The sequence below is a fragment of the Corythoichthys intestinalis genome, chromosome 8 (assembly GCF_030265065.1).
Source record: "Corythoichthys intestinalis isolate RoL2023-P3 chromosome 8, ASM3026506v1, whole genome shotgun sequence".
Classification (NCBI taxonomy): Eukaryota; Metazoa; Chordata; class Actinopteri; order Syngnathiformes; family Syngnathidae; genus Corythoichthys; species Corythoichthys intestinalis.
In genome coordinates this window covers 12,491,058-12,509,417 of record NC_080402.1, presented here as the reverse complement: position 1 = coordinate 12,509,417, position 18,360 = coordinate 12,491,058, and the positions used below count along the sequence as shown (strand labels likewise).

Here is an 18,360-nt window from a genome sequence, read left to right as displayed (position 1 = left end):
ACTTTTTCCTTCCCACTGAGGTGTCTTGATACAGCACTCTGGGAACAGCCTATTCGCTCAGAAATTTCTTTCTGTGTCTTAGCCTCTTGCTTGAGGGTGTCAATGATAGCCTTCTGGACAGCAGTCAGTACGGCAGTCTTGCCCATGATTGCGGTTTTGAGTTATGAACCAGGGTGGGAGTTTTTAAAAGCCTTAGGAGTCTTTCGCAGGGGTTTTGAGTTAATTTGTTGATTCAGATGATTAGGTTAGTAGCTTCTTTAGAGTACCTTTTCATGATATCCTAATGTTTTGGAATAGGGATTTTTGTTTTTTCTTGACTTTTTTGCCAAAATCATCAATATTAAAACAATAATGAATCTAAAATATATGAAAGTAATGTTTATCTGTACATTACAGAAAATAATGATATTTATCACGATATGCCAATTTTTTTTAGAAGGACCAGTATATTGAATCTCTTGCAACTAAACTATTAATTTTTCCGGTAGACTACATTATTGGCAGTATTTCATAACCGTTGAGCCAGGTTACAAAAATTTGCCATGAAAAAAGGTCAATAAAACCAGTTTCAACTCTTCCAGTTCTGTTGTTTGTTTTGCAACATGGATACAAATGTAGGGAGAGCATTTCTTTGTGCTGCTTGTCACGTCATTGAAATAAGTAGATTTAAAAAAAAAAAAAAAAAAAAAAAAAAAAAAAAGGTTCATATATGAACTTGTGTATAGTTATGCTTAGACCATTGAAATTGACTTGGAAATATTCACAGTAAAATTCTGATAAATGCTGCCTCTCACCCAATTCAACGATTACATTTCACCTCACTTGTAACCTACCGTGCACATTATGGATAAATGGAATTCGTACTTGCTATTATATCTAATTTCCGACTTTATTGGAGAAATGAATGTCACAAAACAACACGCACGTACCCGCGCGCCCTTCAACCTTCAGATCATTACATCCCATGATGCCTTGCGCAAGTCTGACAAGTGGATCCAAGATGGCGTAGAAAGTAATGCTAGGTAAGTATGGACTTCCCATTTCCAGACCTTTCATTTTCTTTAATTTTGAGATTGATGTCAACAATTTTTAATGCGTTGCATTGGCAAAGTGAAGAAAGCTTGAATTTGATGCGTGGACATCCGCGCCATGTCATACGAATAAGAGTCGCCAAAATAGCGTCGCAAAATCACAGGCCCTAACCCGTTTTGTTTCGGCGAACCTAGCTAGCTAACCTAGCCTGCTAACACTAACCAGCCATCTACTACTTTTTATTCGAGTTTTCAAGTTCTGTCTTGGGCAAGTGTTTATCCTGCCAGGAGAGCGATGTGCAAGCGATGAGTGTCTTTCTTGGCGACGTTGCAGTTGTGCCTGCGCTAACGTAGTGCATTGGAGACATTTTTTCAAGGCTTTGAAACGTCACCGTGTCTCTGTCACAGTCAAAATAAGTTTGTCTTAGCAAAGAGAAAAAGTAAGTCCTAAGGCTCACATCCTTTCAATCGAATCGTTTGTCTCCGGTGTCAGATATGTGGGCTAGGTTTGAAACGGCGTCACAGCATTGTCGAACTGAGTGCAAATTGGTTGTTTTTACTATTGAGCTAGCTAGTCCGTTATTTCAGACCAAGTGCACTGATGCTTTTTCCACCTCGTCCTTTCATCGATATAGTAATCAATAAATGTACTCAATCAATTGTTTATTCATGCCATATACCTTCTCACAGTAACTCCATGGCTATGATAGTACACAATTTTGGAGTTGGTTTTAGTGTATTCATTTGTGTACTGTTTAGTACACTTTGATTATAAACATAAACCAATTTAAGTCATGCAACAACTTATCGTCACACTTGGATCTATTCGGCAGCCACATTTGAAAATATTTAGCATCTCAAATATGGAGTGTGAAATGTTATTGTCACCTCAGTTGTTTTCAGCACTATAATTCTGGTTTCATCTTATCAAGAGGTTGTCTTCTTTGCATTACCCTGTGTGGTTAGCATTGTAACAACAACAACAGTGTACAATATCTAGCACCATACTACAGTAATAAGCACTAGAGCTGGGAATCTTTGGGCACCTAACGATTCGATTACGATTATGATTCAGAGGCTCCGATTCTATTATAAAACGATTATTGATGCACCCCCCTCCTTTTTTTTTCTCTTTTTTTTTTCTAATGTTTTGTACATTAGTTCCAAAATTGTTCAAAAAATACTTTCAGGCTAAACCACACTACTATTTCAGTATTAAGTTAACATATAGCAATAAACAAATATACAAAAATAACATTAAATAAAAAACTTCCCCATTCTGTATCAGCAGCTTTAAACTACATTCAATTAATTTAATGTTGTGAATCAACCGTTAAATTTGTTAAAATTGCTCCCGTTATTCCATAATTTCCCTTTTGTCTACTTTCGACATGTGAAAGTTTTAAAACTATTTTAAAGATAGATTCAAGTCAATATTTTACCGATTTAGGAGTATTTTAGATAAAAAGTTAATTAGGTTTGCTTGGAAGGTTCGCTACAACAGCCTTGCAGGGAAGTGTACTGCTTTAAGATGGCGGCCGTTTATAACGCCCGCATCTAGCTTTTTGTAGATGTGCTGCTAACACTACCAAATCTATATTGCATCTAGTCCTATATAAATGATATCCGCCGTAACATTATATGGATGTACTTTGTAGCAGCTTTTCGGCAGCAGTTAGGTATGTTGTTGTGTTTTTTTATCTCGTTGCATGAGTTGAGCTAGAGCCGTGAGTTGAGCATTGGCATTACCCGAGGGGCCGGGTAATGGGAAGCATGATGTTTAGCTACTCTCGCTCCGTTCCGTCCCGAAGACCGCGCGGCGTGCTGAGTGTTGTGTACTTCCGCTTTACTTCGCATATTTCAATAATCGGAATTTGGATGTTTGTGAATCGTTCTCGAATCTTCCACGGCCGAATCGTGAATAATCTAAGAATCGGAAATTTTGCACACCTCTATTAAGCACTTTGTCAATTGTTGTAGTTTATAAATGGAAAATTAACACCTTTTTAAAGTAATCACATGTCATTTTTGCGGATTTTTCAGGAAACACGACTGAACCGTTTTTTTTTTTTTATTTTCTATATTTACTAACCATTTACATCATTTTTATTAAAAGGTTTAGGCAATTATTTGAAAAAGGTGTTGGTATATTTTAGGGGTGTAACGGTACACAAAAATCTCAGTTCGGTACGTACCTCAGTTTTGAGTTCACTGTTCGGTTCATTTTCGGTACAGTAAGACAACAAAATGCAAAATATAAATGTGCTAGTTGTTTATTAAACACCTTTGTGCTTTCAGCAATAGGAACATTAGCCTATACAAAGCTAGAATTCTGATCAAAAAGTACCGGGTATTTAAAGATAATCCAACAACAATTTACCTTTCAGACCCCGCGTATTGGTCAGCTTTCTTTCTGAAAAAAGAAGGCCTGTGCTAAAGAGAAAAGCAATCCCAATGACAAAAATTTTAACATGTATTTTACAAATGAGATGCCTCAATGAATCTTTTTTTTTTCTTATGAACGGTTTTCAAAAGCTTTATTGGTGGATTTTCTCAAGTGAAAGCGCCACACAGAAATTAATTTGTGTAAGCAGGATCTTTGCTGTTATTATTTAATTACAAGTATTTTAGCTCATTTCAATTTATTTTATTTAAATGGGCTATAATTTATTTTATTACGTGTTTATATTTTACAAATGTGATGTAGTATTCATTTATATTGTATATTTTATGTTGTATAACTTTAGTTCCAAATGAATATTAGTTCCTACTTGTTTTGTTGTGGTAGGAGGGTTTTGTATTGAACACAGGGCCTTGTTGGTGATTATTATTATAGCAGAGAAGACAGCAGTAAATCAACAAAGACAAGTCAACTGTGCCCCGATTTTACCACTCGAAAAAAGTGTGTTACAATTGCATATTAGTTTGAAAATCGACTGGATCCACCGTATTTTTACACGAGTGACCTCCAGTCTGCCCAATCCTAGCTACCGGTAGTAGTATTGAGGCAGGAGGGTCGCGTTTCGCGTCAAATAATAAACTCTGCCGTTCTTTTCGTGTGCGTCGTGTTGAGCCGCTTCTGGGACGCGACTACGGCCGCACTGCGACTGGTGTGCATTGGCTGATTGACTTTAACGCCCGCGTTTCACTGTGTTTTTTGATAGCATGTTTGTAAACCGGCTCTGGTACACTTGTTTCATCACATATTGTGCTGTTATAGCCGACTGTCTGTTCTAACATTCGTATTTGCAGATTACATTCATGAGGCAGGAAGAAGTCCTTGAATTTTGCTCTGATTTAGGACTAAATGATATCTCGTTTGCTCCCTCTTTTCTACTACCCAGCTGTGCTCAACAGTCTGAAAGTGGATGCAAAGGCATGACTATGGCAGGTTGCGCGCACAATCAGGTCAGAACTGGTCCGCTATACAAATACTATATGCACTATAAAATAATGTTTGTGCCAATGTTTGGTTCATTACAGAGGAGCTTTAACTGAACAAAAATCGGTAAAATTGTCTATATGCTGATTGTAAACAACAGTGGCCGTTACTGCAACGGACTTCAGTTCCAGACGGCAAAACAATTTATGGCGGATGCTGTCCGTTAAATCGCAAATGCCTTATCTACCGGTCCGTTGAATCAACGTATACTATTAAAATAGTGCTTTTTTAAAGGCATATCGTTCGACCTATGTGCATTACCCCATGGTGAAAATGCAACCTTAATCAGAGTTTACTAATCTGATCTGCGTTGTAATGGTCGGTCAACACATGGCTTGGGCTTTTAAATCAAGAGGTAAATACAGGTAGTCCCTGGGGTTACGAACGAGTTCTGTTCCTACGCTGGCGACGTAACCCGGATTTCCGCATAAGTTGGAATAACCCTTAAAGTACCCCTAATTAGCCACCAAATCTCAAAATAATTTTCCAAAACATGTCTTATACATCACTGTACCGTCCTCACCAAGACGTTAGAGCTTAGTCCTAGCTAGACATCGAGATAAGTGCTGAAATGACGATGACAGACGTCAGTGTGGTTTGCTGAATTTATTCAGCTGCTCCTGTGATCAACACTTGCAGAATGAAACTAAAATGAAAATGAAATCATTTTCATCTACACTAACAGCAATTCAAATTTGCGTTTATAACTAGCTGCTGATACAGCAATAACTATCCACGCAAACAATTAACATGTTTTAGTTAGTGTCCGCACACCATGAAAAACAATCACATAAACTTGCCCCAAGTATTCGACCACAATTGAAAACGCACACAAAAGATCTTATATACAGGTATTGCCTCCGTGGATGCGACACAAGCAACAAATGTGCACGCAGGCTTTCCCCTCTCTCTCTCACTTGACTGCGGGACTTCTTGGTTGAAACAAATGCGCTCTTCCTTGTGTGTGCGAGTGCCTGTGCGCAAATACAGCCTTCTTCAGGTGGACATGCGGTCTTACTCGTGTGCCATTAGTACTACCTGACAGTGACGTGCGGTAAGCTTCATGGTTGGTGAGGCACTGACTCCTTTGGTGTCAGATTTCCAAATATATAAACCAAAAAGGGTAGCTTATTCAATTGGCTACTGGTTATTTCATATTTCATCAGCATTTTTCAAAAAACACGCACACACGGTACATATTATCGATACGTAAAAGTAAGAAAATAACATGCATTTGCTCTACACCCTCAATGTGTTGGCCGTCGCAATTCTATAATTCATGCAACATAAATGAGAGTAAAGAGTGGTGTACAAAACCACAGAATTCAATTCTGACCTTTAGTGAAATATTCACTTGTTTTTAAAACTTTGAATTCTGATACTTTAATCAATTTATTACAGATTGCTAAACAAAAAAGTGTGAAAAGAAAAACAAAGGATATTTTATTTAAGTCCAAAATTTAGTTTTTAAATATTGTATTTTTCTTAGTCTAAGCTTTTTTTTTTTTTTTTTTTTTTTTTTTTTGTAATAAGATTGAAATGAAAACTGTTTGTGGTCTTGCGCCTGTCCTTCACCACAAAAAACGCCGTTACTTTGGAAGGGCATAGGTTTGGTCTCAACATTCGTAGGGACGATATAACAGCATAACCTGCATGTAGGTACACTTTTTGCTGGGGACGGGACATTAAAGACCATACAGATTGGATGAAGGGGGCAAAGGGCCACATTTCTCATGTATATGAACCTAATTAATTAATAGGCAAAAATGATCAATGCAAAATAAATCCTTATCTACTGATAATAACGCTTACGTGCATTGGTTCAGATGATACACTGTTCGATTCAAACCTTTGTTTTAAAAAAAATACTAAAGAAACATTTTGAAAACTTCCTGAATAAATGTCTGGTTTTTATTAGCAGACATAAACATAATGAAAATAATTCACTTAATAATGGTAGGGTCAATTCTATCCTTACAACATATGGAACTATTGAAAGATCTAAATTCTCTATATAACAACATTATATCAAGCAAAAAAGGTAAGGTTGCTTAAAAGTTGGTGGGGACAATTTTAGCATCCTGAAAAGTTGGTAGTGTTATGTCCGTACCATCCCTATGCAAACCTACGCCCTTTTTGTAAAAGTCCTCCTTATTTTCCTTTACTTTAAAAAATCTCTCCGCCTCAATGGAGAGGATTGCTTCAATTAGATTGTTCTGTGTTCTATTTGACAAGCCAGAAAACACAGTGGATGTGTCCAAATGTCTAGCTAACCTTTCATCTTTCTCAGCAAAACCATGTAATCGTTCTACATATATGCCACGTTTAGAAGAGCTTACACGCTCATCGTTACCACGAAATGTTAACTCCTGTTTAGTTAGGATGCAGGTTACATTAATGAGGTCTTTCAAACTCTTTCGGTTTTCCTTTACCTTGGCCTTGTGGATGCTATCGTTGAGCTTCCGCTGTTCGTCAAAGCCAAATCGATCCTTGAGCTTCCAAAAGTTTTTAAAGCAATCAGGCTTTAAATGTGAGTGGTCGAGCTCTCATGTTTGCTAAGGCTTCATGGTAGTTTTATAATGTCACAATATCTCGTATTAGTCCAGACATTGGCACAAGTGGAGAAGAAAAGGCAGGGAAAGCAGCAAAGGCGATTTTTCGAAGGACAGCCACATTGCCAGTCTTTTCGGGTGTACCAGTCCGTTTGAAAAGCGCAAGTTGTCTTCTGTCCCGTAGTTTGAAGCAAACCTTTTAGCTCCGGTGCTGTTAATCGCGTCCACTTTTGACGGAAAGTCCAGTTTCACGTACGCCCCCTTTCAGTGCGGCAGAGTACTATCTGCCGCAACCTGTGCCTTTTCACTGCGGTTTTATTTCCCCATCAGCAAAACTAAATATGTTGCTAACAAAAATTAAACTTTTAAAGTAAAGACATTAGTCAGACTGTGGAAAATCAGGTCAAATAAACGTATCTGGAAACATTATAATGGCGACATGCAGATGTACGGCAACCAGCACGCTCCAATTCCATTTATCAACCCAGTTTGTTATGGATTGCGCCAATCAGAGGTGAGGCTTTATACGTTCGTTATTTGAACAGGAAATGGGCAAATTCAGCGATTTTGACTATAAAAAATGTTTGAAATGAGTCATACATTAAGAGCAATGGACAAATATTAATATAAATTTGATGCTATAATTATTTTTTTGTCATGATGACAGGTGAGGCCCTGCCTCACCTGCCTCCCCTGACCGCACGTCACTGCTACCTGATGTATGTTTCCTCCGCCAAGATAATAGCATGATCACAAAACAAAAGTCAACATTATTAAAGGTGGGGAAAAAAGTCTCCGTTGTCGAAAAGTGGAAATTATGTAAGTCGGGTATATCATAAACCGGGGACTACCTGCATAGTTGAAACTAGAAATTTACATACACTGCAAAAACACACAGAACACATTTTCCTCACCATCTGAAGTTAGATCATACTAAACCTCCTGTTTCAGGTCATTTAGGATGACCAAAATCATTTAATTTTGCTAAATGCCACATTAACGAGAGTGGGAATTTAAATGTCTGTTTTTTTTTTTTTTTTTGACGTCAGAAGTTTACATAGCCAAAAAATACGATATCTTTAAACAACACAAATCACGTGTGATCTGGCATCACGCCCAGGTGATGATGTCTTGGCTTTGTGAGCTTTGGATAGGTCAACCAATAGTATATATGTTAATTGGAAGGCTTACCTGGGGATATATTTTAAGCCCACACACCTTAAACACTCTACTTTCTTGTTTTTAATAATGGGAAAATCAATAGAAATAGGCCAAGAAATCAGGGAGAGATTTGTGTAACTTTACAGCTCGGGTTCATCCTTGGGAGCAATTTCTAGATGCTTTTAGGTAGGGGTGAAACGGTACACAAAAATCTCAGTTCGATACGTACTTCAGTTTTGAGGTCACGGTTCGGTTCATTTTCGGTACAGTAAGAAAACAAAATGCAAAATATAAATGTGCTAGTTGTTTATTACACACCTATGTGCTTTCAACAATAGGAACATTAGCCTATACAAAGCTAGAATTCTGCTCAAAAAGTAGCAGGTATTTAAAGATAATACAACAACAATTTGCCTTTCAGACCCCGCGTATTGGTCAGCTTTCTTTCTGAAAGAAAGAAGAAAAAAGAAGTCCTGTGCTAAAGAGAAAAGCAATCCCAATGACAAAGATTTTAACATGTATTTTACAAATGAAATGCCTCAATGAATCATTTTTTTTCTTATGAACAGTTTTCAAAAGCTTTATTGTTGGATTTTCTCAAGTTAAAGCACCACACAGATATTAATAAATTGTGTAAGCAGGATCTTTGTATTATTCGTATTATTTAATTAGAGGTGTTTTAGCTCATTTCAATTTATTTTATTTGAATGGTCTGTTATTTATTTTATGATGTGTTTATATTTTACAAATGTGATGTAGTATTCATTTATATCCTATATTTTATGTTGTATAACTTCAGTTCCTATGTAAATATTAGTTCCTACTTGTTTTGTTGTGGTAGGAGGGTTTTGTATTGAACACAGGGCCGTGTTGGTTATTATTATAGCAGAGAAGACAGCAGTAAATCAACAAAGACAAGTCAACTGTGTCCCGATCTACCACTCAAGAGATCTGATAGACTCAAAAAGTGGTTTACGATTGCATATTAGTTTGAAAATCGACCGGATCCACCGTATTTTTACACGAGTGACTTCAGGTCTGCCCGATCCTAGCTACCGGTAGTAGTATTGACGCAGGAAGGTCGCGTCTCGCGTCAAATAATAAACTCTGCCGTTCTTTTCGCTTGTGTCGTGTTGAGGCGCTTCTGGGACGCGTCTAACACGCGGCCGTACTGCAACTGGTGTGCATTGACTGATTGACTGCGTTCTCGCGGCGGCCACGTTGTTGCGCCGTTGACGTTTCTGGGTTATACTGTCGTACCGTGTTGGTCCTCATTATAGTAGAGAAGACGGAGTAAATATAATCTACACAAAGAAACTCTAACCCGATCGACTTACAGCCTCGAAAAGTAAAGGTTACATTATGTCAGAAACTCGTTCGGTACGCCTCCGTTCCGAACCAAGGAACACATACCGAAACGGTTCAATACAAATACATACTGTTACACCCTTACTTTTAGGTGTTACATTCATCTGTACAAACAGTTATATGCAAGTGGCAACATGGTACATCACACTGCACAGCAAGGTGAGGGACTCCGTTCCCTAAAGATAAACATGTTTTGGTCAGCTAATCAACACCAGAACAAAAGCTGAAGACCTTGTGAAGATGCTGGATGAAGCAGTTAAAATGCCATTATCCACAGTGAAACGAGTTCTGCATCGACATGGGCTGAAAGGCTACTCGGCAACAAAGAAGCCATTAGTCCTGAAGAAACATAAAGCTTGATTACAGTTTGCAAAAAGACACCAAGGTAATGATCTCAACTTCTGGAGACATGTCCTGTGGTCTGATCAAACTATAGTGAAGCCGTTTGAACATAATGACTAGGAGAGGGAACCTCTTGTTACCTCACAATCCGATACGATTTGCGATACAACGCTCACGATAACGATGATCTGACGATATGGCGATACGACGATTATCGATCAATTGGTTAGGAAATCCTTCTAGGATATTCTACAAACAACTAATAAACAGTAAAACAAGCTTCTGCTGTGAATTGGAATGAGTTTATCACGAGTAGTCACTGTTGGGTGGCATGTTCATTCGCTGCCACCCTCCCACTTCAAACAGATTGAATGTCTATGGCAGTCATTGGCAGCCAATGCCAGGCAATGAGGTAATTTTGGGCCATTTAGGGTCAATTACCTGTTGATTTTCAGTTCTTGTTGATTTGGGGGTATTTTATGGGTCACTTGCTGTTTATTTTGAGTTATAGAACAGGAAGTGACCTGGGAATCACCCAAATGATTAGGTAGTGACTCAATTTCAACAGGAAATGACCTGTAAATGAACAGCAAGTGACCTGTAAATGCCCCGAAAAATCGGACAGAATGACTGCGAATGCTCTGGTGTCGAATTACTGCTGCAAAGATTAATCGATCATCTTGAGTATTTGATTAGGAAAAAAGATTCAAGTTAATTTTTGCTGCTTCGAGTATTCGTTTAATTAAAGTGGCGTTGTAATGGTTTGTTTTGAAAGTGTTTGCATTTATTTTCATTGATTTGAGTGGATACACAGCCCTCTAGTCTACCTCATTTCACATGGCTGAATTCATCTGCTCCCTGTTAAGACAAACATAAGCTGTTTTTGTTTGAGCTAATGATTTTTTGAATGCATTCATAATTTAGTTTAAAGGTATATTTAGACATTTTTTGTTGGAATATGTGTCTGAGCCATTTGTTAAGAGCATTGTAAAAAACTTTAGTATTTTATAGCATTTAAGCTAGCGGACTTTTGCTATGTAAGTTCGCCAATTGTTCTTTTGTTGTACATAGATCCTCTTTTTTTTATATACCATGTGAGGCTCAGGTGTTTTAATTTTTTTATGTTCCTTATCCGATTACTCGATTATTCTAAATAAAAAGTTCATCGATTAATCGGCTACTAAAATAATCGATAGCTGCAGCCCTATTTCGAATGAACGAACGTTCCCAGTCTAAATGGGTTGGGCGTCGAGCACCGTTAATGGCAGCCTTAGGAGACACTATTATGGTGGAAGATTTTGGTGGCAACTTGTTGGTCCATTTTATTTAAACACTGACACCTTATTAAAACGATATCTCGATTCTTGGCAGGAGCATATCGATAACCTTTTGGGATACAAAGTATCTCGATATATCACCATTTCGATATTTTCTCACACTCCTAATAATGACCGCTGTTACATTTGGAGGAAAAAGAGGAAAGCTTGTAAATGATGAACACCATACCGCGTGTGAAGCATGTAGTTGGTAGCGTCTTGTTGTGGGTCTGTTTTTGCTGCAGCAAGAACTGGAGCTCTTGATAACAGACGGCATCATGAAGAAAGGCATCAGCCAGGAAGTTAAGACCTGTGCGCAAATGGGTCCTCCAAATGGACAATGACCCTAAGCGCTTCGCAAATTTGTGCGCAAATCTGAAGAGGCATGTGTGAGCGAGGCAACTGTCAAACCTGACTTGGTCACACCACCTCTGTGGAGGCATTGGCCAGAAATGCCAATAAATATGAAATGGATCCAAACTTTTTGATCTGGAATAAGGTGAGCAAAAACAAATCTAAGATATACTCTTCATTATTATTGTGGCTTTTGGCAAAGTTAAATCATTGTAGTAATCCTATATAACCTGCAACATGACAGATGCAGTCTGATATATCAATAAATAGTGATTTAAAAATGTGTTGCTGTTGTTTTTTTTTGCACAGTGTAAATCATACTTCTGCTTTCAGTTGCAAACACTCTAAAAGGAGCAGTTCAATCAGGGCCAAAGGGCAAAACCTTACACTTTATAATGCCAGAATGTTAGCGGTTAGTTGTTGGTTTCAATGGGTGTCTCCAGTTTGACAGCTACTAGGTTAACCTGTAACTACCTCCATATATTAGTGCTTGTGGTATCTATGAGAGCCTTGCCCTTTACTGGTGAGGGTGGTTCAAGTACAGCAAGATGGAAGAAGTGTGCTCATGGCATTTTCCATTGTGTGTTAGCATTTGTTTTGTATTTAAATATGCAGTTTATGTAATTGACATTCTGTGTGCAGGCAAAATCAACTGTAAGGTTAATAAACTGCCTGAAAAGAAGTGAAACTTACAACTTTTTTGAGGGACTGTTCACTATCTGCTGAATTTTATGCAGTTTCAGGAAGTCCCTTGGCTGGAAATGATTTAGTTTTGGTTTAGTTTTGTCAGGATTAACGTCGGTTAAAATAATGTGTGTTGAATTGGAAGGAAAGGGTGGCCGTGAAGAGCAGTTTAACGCTAAAAGCTGTCTTTCTTAAACGCTATCTATCACTAGATGTCATAGAGCGCAAGTTGAGATTTGGATAATTTTCTATCATTGTAAGGAGGCGTAGGGGGGTCAAGATAGGTTTTCTTTCTGATGTGGTGTAATGAAGGAGATTCACACATAGCTTTCCTTTCAAGGATACCAACCTGCTTTGTACGAGGAGAAAAAAAGAATGACTCGCAGTCGCCAGCAGTGTTGTTAATCTTACTTTAAAAAAGTAATTACAGTTACAAATTACTTCTCCCAAAAAGTAATTGAGTTAATAACTCTGTTACCTGAATGTAAGAGTAATTAGTTACTTGGCCAAGTAAGTGGTGTTACTTTTCATGTCTTCTTATTTGTTTGTTTTTTTTCATTCAAAAAACAAAAACATAGGTCTCACTGTGTAAAGTTCAAGGGTTTTTTGGGACAATTGGCCCTAGTCCAATTTTTTACCCTGAACTTAATTAGACACAGGGATTTGCAATAACTAGATAGTAACCTTTGTTATGTTTGTAAGTCATTTAATGTTGTGAATCAACCGATAAATTTGTTAAAATCGCTTCCGTTATTGCATTAGTTCCGTTCTACTTTCGACATGTGAAAGTTTTAAAACGGTCTCATCATTTAAAGATAGATTCAAGTCCAGATTTTGCTGATTTAGGAGTATTTCAGATAAAAAGTTACTTAGGTTTGCTAGGAAGGTTTTCTACAACAGAGCCTTCCTGGGAAATATACTGCTTTAAGATTGCGGCCGTTTACTAACACCGGCAAGTCTTATCATTTCGCATCTAGTTCTAAATACATGTGATATTTAGTGTAGCATCATGTGGGCGTAGTTTGTAGGCTATCGGCTACAGTCAGGTATTATGGAGCCACCTAGCATAGCGTTTGCAACGGCGTCACAACTGTCCTTCCCTCCTCCCCACTCCTGCTCTGCTTTCTCCGTGAGTCCATGTCTCTCAGACTTTTCTAGCGTCATGCAACCAACGTAGTATAGCATAGTAAGGCACGCCTTTCAGGGTTTCCCATACAAATTAAATATTGTGGCACACCGCCACACCAAAATAAAAGCGGCCACGCCGTGCAAAACAGATTTTTTATTTAAAAAAAATTTTTTTTTTTAAGGCCGTTTGAAACTAGCGACAGCCTAGTGCGAAGGGTTCAGCGGCAACCTTGTGTATTGTAATGTCCGTAACTGTACGAAGCCCCCTAAACCATTAGATGCACAAGTTACTGGACCCTACACTCTTCCATAGGTGGGTCAAAAGTGACCCATATTAGAACCAATGTGTTTTTATGCCATTTTGGTGAAGAATAATCACTTTTATATTAATTAGTATTATATTTAGGGCCACACAAGAATGATTTCATGCTTGAAATATCTTCGATTCAATTAACCTTTTTTTGGGGGGGGGGGGCAGAACAGCAATAGACTTTTATCCTTCCTTGTATTTTATCATCAATGATGAAGAGCTCCCATGCATCTTTTTGGTGAGACAGCGGTGCTAAGCCCTTGTGGAGGCACTGACCGATTTCTGAGGATATTGTGGCTCTGTGTTCTGCCCTGGGTGGGAGGTAATTGTCTCTAGTAAGAGCCCTACCAACTCATTCTGTTGGCCATGATTTGGACACTTTCTTCTTCAGAGGACACAAAAGTGGAATCTTATGAGTCAGATTGATCCTGTTCAGTTGAATTTCCAGGTGGACAACTGCCACTGCCACCTGGACAATAGTCTGGGTTCTCATCAACAGAAATTTCGGACACTTGAGTCCAACCCCGTCACTGCCTCGCCATCATCCAACATCTGCAGGACCATTTCAGCTGTAAATCTAGCAGATATGACATTTTGGATAAGGAAACATAAGAGTAGTGTTTTCAATAGATCAATATGTAGCTGTATAAGTAAATACACTATCTATATATAATATATATATATATATATATATATATATATATATACAGTAATGTTAGCTAACTTAGGCTAGGTTCATACCGCAGGTCTTAATGCACGAATCCGGTTTTTTCGTGTTTTTCCGACTCAACTGGACGGGAAAAGTGGCATAAAAGTGGACCATTTCAAATTCGATCCAGGTCACTTTCGTATGTGGTTAAAATCCCATTCGGGCCACATTTTTCCAGAATGTGGCTCCAGTCTGAACTGTCAAGTACCCCAAATTGGAATTCATACAGCAAAGAGCGAAAGAGACAAGGCGCTACGGTTTTTGGGGAAGGAGCGGGCTGGACAACAGTCATAAAAAAATAAAATGGGTTGATGACAAGTCTGACAATGCTCGGTTTTCTCTCTGCTCCAATGCTCCTGCGCAAGCAGGCCAGTTTGCTCAGCGCATCTCGGACTGCGAATTAGAGCGCATATGTGATACTTGAACAGATTCAATAGACAAAGGCATTCTGAACGGGCGCACACACACAAAAAAAAAACATATGACAAAAAATCGGCATTGTGCATTAGGACCTGCGGTATGAACCTAGCTTTAGTTAACTAGCTAGTTATGAAGTTAGTTAATTTGTTGATAAATAATAATAAAAAGTGTCATGAAAGACACACACACAAAATACTATACGGACATAATACTTACAGTACACATACAGTGGGGCAAATAAGTATTTAGTCAACCACTAATTGTACAAGTTCTCCCACTTGAAAATATTACAGAAACCTGTAATTGTCAACATGTGTAAATCTCAACAATGAGAGACAGAATGTGTTTTTTTGATTTTTAAAGAATTTATAATAAATAAGTATTTGGTCAATACCAAAAGTTCATCTCAATACTTTGTTATGTACCCTTTGTTGGCAATAATGGAGGCCAAATGTTTTCTGTAACTCTTCACAAGCTTTTCAAACACTGCTGCTGGTATTTTGGCCCATTCCTCCATGCAGATCTCCTCTAGAGCAGTGATGTTTTGGGGCTGTCATTGTGCAACATGGACTTTCAACTCCCTCCAAAGATTTTATATGGGGTTCAGATCTGGAGACTGGCTAGGCCACTCCAGGACCTTGAAATGCTTCTTACGAAGCCACTCCTTTGTTGCCCTGGCAATGTGTTTAGGATCATTGTCATTCTGAAAGATCCAGCCACGTCTCATCTTCAATGCCCTTGCTGATGGAAGGAGATTTTCACTCAAAATCTCTTGATACATGGCCCCATTCATTCTTTCCTTTACACAGACCAGTCGTCCTGGTCCCTTTGCAGGAAAAACAGCCCCAAAGCATGATGTTTCCACCCCCATGCTTCACAGTGGGTATGGTGTTCTTCGGCTACATACACGAGAACCTGTGTTTCTACCAAAAAGTTCTATTTTGGTTTAATCTGACCATAACACATTCTCCCAGTCCTCTTCAGGATCATCCAAATGCTCTCTAGCGAACCGCAGACAGGCCTGGATGTGTACTTTCTTCAGCAGGAGGACACGTCTGGCAGTGCAGGATTTGAGTCCCTGGGGGCGCATTGTGCTACTGATAGTAGCCTTTGTTACTGTGGTCCAAGCTCTCTGTAGGTCATTCACTAGGTCCGCCGTGTGGTTCTGGGATTTTTGCTCACCGTTCTTGTTATCATTTTGACGCCAAGGGGTGAGATCTTGCATGGAGCCCCAGATCGAGGGAGATTATCAGTGGTCTTGTACGTCTTCCATTTTCTAATAATTGCTCCCACAGTTGATTTCTTTACACCAAGAGTTTTACCTATTGCAGATTAAGTCTTCCCAGCCTGGTGCAGGTCTACAACTTTGTCTCTGCTGTCCTTCGATAGCTCTTTGCTCTTGGCCATAGTGGAGTTTGGAGTGTGACTGACTGAGGTTGTGGACAGGTATCTTTTATACCGATAATGAGTTAAAACAGGTGCCATTAATACAGGTAACGAGTGGAGCCTCGTTAGACCTCGTTAGAAGAAGTTAGACCTCTTTGACAGCCAGAAATCTTGCTTGTTTGTAGGTGACCAAATACTTATTTTCTGCTCTAATTTGGAAATTAATTCTTTAAAAATCAAACAATCTGACTTTTTTTCCACATTCGGTCTCTCATGGTTGAGGTTTACCCATGTTGACAATTACAGACCTCTCTAATCTTTTCAAGTAGGAGAACTTGCACAATTGGTGGTTGACGAAACACTTATTTGCCCCACTGTAACAGCTCTTGCTGTGTAAAATAATCTTCATAAGGGATGTCACTTTTTACATACCTAGTCTGTGTGGTCCACGGTAAATGTATTCCTGACAGCCAAATGTATTAAGAATGAAGGATTCCCATTGGATTCCATAGAAAATGCATGTGGGTCGTTTTTGACCCACTTGTGGAAAATTAGGGTAGTAATACAAATATGACAGTTTCTTCAAATGTTCAAAAAGTTCATCAAAAATTTGAATGGCATTATATCAAAAACATGTTTTTTTTTTAGGATTACCTGGAATATGAATTGATAACAATTTTTCAATCCGAAGATATTTCAAGAAAACAACCTCACCGGGTCATTTTTGACCCACTTATGCATCTAAGTGTTAAGAGACGATCGGACGGGGGAGCTGTGACGTAGTTGGAAGCGAGAAGGAGATAGCGGTCGCGTGTTGCGAAAGTTAATCTTTTTGGATCGGATTGGTATTTTGGATCAGACTTTTCGGCTAAAGTGAGCGGTGGACGGCCGTCTTGGACGGAAAGGCAAGTTTGAATGAATTTGCGCCGAGCGGGTGGTCAAAGTGCCGCCGAGCTGATGTCAACAACGCATTCAATAGCAGAGGGGCAGGGCATAAGCTATCACGGCTGACGAAACCTTGATGAATGCGCTTTTTTCCCCAAGTTTCGCGAGTTATGGGAATCTCGAAAAATGTCTCTTAATACCTCTCCTTGCTAAGCTAAATGGTACCTCGATGTGCGTTTGTGTGGAAATGTAGTTCATGAACTACAACAACAACAAAAAACTAATTAACCTTCTCAACGAAACTAGTAAAACTCTTCTCACGGAAATTAGAATTTCCCCCTACACCTTGAAATGGGCCCATTACAAGGACGTAGGTTTGGTCTCAATATTGGAGGGGACGATATAACAGCATAACCTGCATGTACACTTTTTGCTGGGGACACGACATTAATAAAACCAAACTGATTAGGTGAACGTGGGTCAGGGGTACATTTCTCACCAATATGAACCTAATTAATTAATAGGCTAAATGATCAATGCAAAAATAAGTCTGTATTAACTTGTACTAACTTTCACACTGCAAATTTATAACGTTTTAATCTGATGATTTTTCTTAATTCTATTCGAATAATTTTTTTCTATCTTGTTTTGAGTGTTCAAGACTAACAGATTAACGGGTCAGATTATTCAATTTATTTTAGGTAAATATTACCATTTGTTTTTATTAAGCCCATACATTTAAAGGTTGGTCATTTTTCACCAACATCAAGGGGGAAAATGATTTCAAATAATGTTTTGAACAATATCACTTATTGGGGTCAGGGCTACATTTCTCACCATTATGAACCTAATTAATTGATAGGCTAAATGATCAATGCAAAAATAAATCTGTATTGACTTGTACTAACTTTCACACTGCAAATGTATAACGTTTTAATCTGATGATTTTTCTTAAATCTCTTCGAATAATTTTTTTCTCACTTGTTTTGAATGTTAAAGACTAACAGATTAATGGGTCAGATTATTCAATTTACTTTTGGTAAATATTACCATTTGTTCTTATTAAAGTGCTTGTGACACGAAAAAGCATGTTTATTTCATAATACACGCGGTATTTTATGCTCCTGAATGATATGGACCGCTTGGATGTGTGTGGAAGCGATCGCTATATTTATTTAGTTTTTTGAATCCCGCGCCAGGAAAATGAGTGACTTCCGGCTTCGGTCTCGCATTGAGGAGGAGGGCGCTGTGACGTGTACGGTAGAAGACGTC

At 38.5% G+C, this 18,360-nt stretch overlaps 1 protein-coding gene across 4 annotated transcripts in view; it reads left to right on the top strand.

Annotated features, from left to right (window-relative positions):
• Nucleotides 1-715: 715 nt before the first annotated feature.
• helz (helicase with zinc finger) overlaps nt 716-18,360 on the top strand; it is a 66,319-nt gene continuing 48,674 nt past the window's right edge. For 2 of the 4 annotated variants that reach the window (XM_057842978.1, XM_057842975.1), the window contains exon 1: nt 716-1,022. The gene's annotated coding sequence lies outside the window, so the exon portion shown is untranslated. Of the gene's footprint in view, nt 1,023-4,375; nt 4,440-10,476; nt 11,712-18,360 lie in introns of those variants that run through there. The other 2 variants (XM_057842977.1, XM_057842979.1) reach the window with 2 other exon arrangements.